The sequence below is a fragment of the Musca vetustissima genome, unplaced genomic scaffold (assembly GCF_032173495.1).
Source record: "Musca vetustissima isolate MV318-11 ecotype Yass unplaced genomic scaffold, APGP_CSIRO_Mvet_v1 utg39278, whole genome shotgun sequence".
In the NCBI taxonomy this organism is placed as follows: domain Eukaryota; kingdom Metazoa; phylum Arthropoda; class Insecta; order Diptera; family Muscidae; genus Musca; species Musca vetustissima.
In genome coordinates, this window is record NW_026873334.1 from 64,290 (window position 1) to 68,584 (window position 4,295).

The window sequence follows — 4,295 nt, forward strand, 5'->3', positions numbered from 1 at the left end:
TGTAACCGATTTCATCCAAACTTTTCACAACCTAATATTTTTCCAAACTCAGTTAAACTTCGTAGATGTGAAATGTCGGTCCACTCCTTCTAATACCTCCCCCACAAAATTGTCAAAATTGTGCTAGAAATTAATTTTATAATATCGTGTGAACGGACTTTCCTATTTGAGCCAAACTTTGCACAGCCTATTATCTTTACCAAGCTTAGACCAAGTCCCACATAAATGATAAAAATTTTCAATATTTGACTATAAAGCCGCAATTGACAGCAGTATCCATTCAGAGGTGTTTAAAGCCATGTCTGCGTTCGACATTCCTGCAAAATTATGACGGTTATGCAGGATAATTTTAACTGGCACAAGGTCAGCAGTTAAAGTCGGAGCCCTTCAATAATAAACGAGGGTTCAGACAAGGTGACAGTTTGTCGTGTGATCTTTTTAATATCCTGCTTTAAGCTCGGCTTATGGAACAAATGTTCTGTCACAAACCAGCTAAAAAAGTAAGAATTTAATTTGAATTGCGATTTGAATCAATTCAGTGATCAACATTAAATCCGAAACCTCTTTGATAAAAATGTATTCCTTATATTAAGCAAATAATAAAACCTTTGTGTAAAGAAATAACTCTGCAAACCATAGGCTGAGGTAATATATCTGTCGGCAACACCGACTGACACTTTTTTAGTTGTTTAAAACACAAGAAGCAAAGGCTTCTATCGTCGATAAAATACATATTAAGGCTTCTATTGTCGAAATAAGATCTAGAAAGGGTTCTATTGTCGGTGAAAGGCCTATAAAGGCTTTTATAAGCGATAAAAGGGCAATGGAGGTTTTTAGGATCTATTAAGGCTGATATCGTTGGTAGAAGGCCTATAAAGACTTCTATAGTCGATAAAATATATATCAAGGCTTCTGTTGTCAATATAAGGCATATAACGGCTTCTATCGTCAGTAAAATATTCTTTAAAAATTATCGACTATGAGACATAAAATAATCTTTAAGCTTCCTCAAATTTGATATACAAATATTCCCGGTTTAAATATATCGTCTAAATATTGCTTAAACATCCATGAATATTGGTCCGCATATTTTAATGCTTTAAAAATCCTCGGCTATAAGCCTAAAAATAGCTCCTAAAAATCCTCGACTTTATCTGAAAAAAATCGGTTAAAAAACAAGACAAAAATAAAAATTAAATGGATGACTATTGGCTAATTATGCCGAATATTGGCTTTTAAATATTAAAAACTTCATGTGGATCTGTTTTTGTAGGGCTTCATAGAAGTTCTGTGACATTATCCACTCTGATTAAGACAGCTTCAAGACATGGTTTTTGAACGCTTCAGCAGCATCTTCTGGTGACGAAAATCATTGGCCAACATTTTTTCTTATCCTACTAAAATTATACTATTTCAAAATCCACGACTGCATTCCTTAACGTGACATCATGTCCATACCTCCGCCTTACATTATCCATATGTTATATATCGATATGGTAACTAATTTACCCGAATAGGTGTGCATTTGCCCATATTTAACCCCTGGTATCTTTTCACTCATTAACAAATAAGACACCACAAGGCATATTCATTACAACCACTTGAACGAACATTGGCCAAAAATGGCCCTACACTAATAGAGTCAATATAAGTATATCAAAGCAACAACAACAACTACAAGTGATTAAAAATCACTTTCGATTAATTACAACTTATTTAGCTATTGAAAAGAAATAAACCCATAATGGAAACATGTTTCAAGACTGGTTAATGTCTTCGTTCGACAGCACCACCACCAACAGAGCACACTTATGACCAGAGCTGGAGGAGAAACCATTAAAAAAGACATTTTCATTTAAGGAAGAACTCTCCCTCTTTATGAAAACAAGACTGAAAACAATTCAATATTTATTTTCTTTTTTCTGAGGTTCTTATCTCGTCGTTGTGTGCGGAACAATAACAACAAATGTTCGGAGATCATAAACAGGCTGAGATCAATGTTAGAGTTAAAAAAATGAAAACTTGATGCTGCTGCTGCCGCTTCTAAACAAGTGTGGTGCACATTTCACATTGCAATTCATCTGAATCTCTTGTCGTTGGAATTCAGTTGATCACAATTGGCTGATCAGAGTGGCTAGAGTGAGGAGGGGGATTGTGGTACTGTTGTTATAACATTCTCACATTCCAATGAATATTGGAACAACAACAACATCATCGTCAATCTGAACACATGTGTTCTGTATGTTACTGAATGAGTGTCTGTGTGAGTGTCCGTTTGGACTACTGACTCCACTAATGTGAATGTCAGTCAATTGACCGTAACAAGTGCCAGGCATTCCTTTTCTGTCGGAGAACTTTTTCAGAACGCCAAAGGAAAGAGAAAATTAATTCATTTTCATTAGTCGGTTAAGCTACCGATCGTTCCATAGCCATAGTAGAATAGCCTTCAGCGATATATTTTTGAGATTTTTTATTTGGTAGACCCTTATAAGGGTTTTCTACATCCCTTATAAGCCTAAGTTATGAGCAATAGCCTAATCGATTATCTGTGAGTATAGAATAATTTACTCTATATAGATAGAAGCTTCCAGAAGTCTGAAGCAGCAGGACTATAGAATCGTTTAACATATAAAGTAGTGGGTCTACTAGGTCTATATATATAGCGGTTAGATTTTAATGTGGGGAATTTATAAAAACGTGGACGTATATAGAAAATTGTTTGCCAAGACTTTTTTCTACCTTATGGCTAATGACGGTATATGCACTAGGGATACGTTAATCGAAAAAACGCAAAAGAAACTTTTACACACTGTGATTTTTGCATTTGACTAAAAAGGGACTTTGGATTTTGTCAAAACTATTCAAAATCGAATTTACTTTACTGACTTTGCAAAACTAAAAATTTGATTTTTTTATATGAATTATTGTTAACAGATAATGTAAAGTTCCGGAAAGTACAATTTTTGGACAATTTGAGCTTTGTTGTAAAAAACCAAGTATTTATGAAGAAAATCGAAAGTCGATCTTGAAAAGTCGACTTTACAATTTCCTCATATATTAAAAGTCGACTTCGACTTTTAGACTTTTCAATACAAAAAGTCGATTAATCGATTAGTCGAAAGTCGATTTACTTATCCCTATGATACGGCAAAAATGTGCCTCATCGAAATATTGTTTTTAGACCTCATGTTTGGTCCAACCAAATCCGTTTCAGACAATTTGGAGTCGATTAACAAATGTCCGCCCGTCTGTCTGGCCGGCTGGTGCGCACGATAACTTTTGAAGGAAGTCAGCGATTTCATCCAAACTTTGCACATCGTAATGTTTCTACCAGACTTAGTTTAAGTTCGAAGATGGGGAATATCGATCTACCCCTTTTGGCATTTTCCGAACAAAGGGTTAACATTTTCAATATTTATTAATGCAATATCAGGCGAATGGGATATAAGATTTGAACCAAATCTTACACAACCTATTATTTTTACCAAGCCTATATTTGGTCCGAAGATGGGACCGATTGGTCCACACTTTCTGGTACCTTTCATAATATCATGCGAACGGACTCTCCAATTTGAACCAAACTTTGTACAACCTATTATATTTACGAAGCCTAGATCAAGTCCGACGATGGACTTGTAAATTTTTGTTGAAGCTAATATGATCAACATTAAATCCTAAACCTCTTTGATACAAACATCTGTGTGTCATTTCGGAGACACCCGCAAACCATAGGTTGAGGGTATATATCTGTCGACAACACCAACTGAATTTTTTTTCTGGTTTAAACGATTTTTTTTATTTCGAAGACCCTTATAAGAGGTTTCTTCAGATGGAAGATCCCTTAAAAGCCAAATATATGAGCATTAGCCTGATCGATGATACGAGCATACTATACAGGGTGAGATAAAAAAAAACTGCAACAAAGCCAAACACCATAATTTTTATTTTTATTTAATTTTATTAAATGAAAGCAAAAAATGTCGGAATTATAACAATGAAACCGTCACACGCTGTACGAATGTTGCTCTGCGGTATTTTGGCCCTTTCCGGCGAAGCGCTTGCTTTAGGTGATCGACACTTTGGTATTGTTTTCCAAAATACTCCAGACACAATAGTACGACGGATTGGTATCCGGAGATGGATATTGGTGGACATTGTGCTCTGGAAATTAAGCGTGGAACCTCATTTTGTAACCATTCTTGGGTGCCGCTGAGTGCGATGGTGCTGAGTTCTGTTGGAATGCCCAAGGTCTGTGGCCAAAATGTTTGCGTGCCCAAGGCTTTAATAAACCCTCC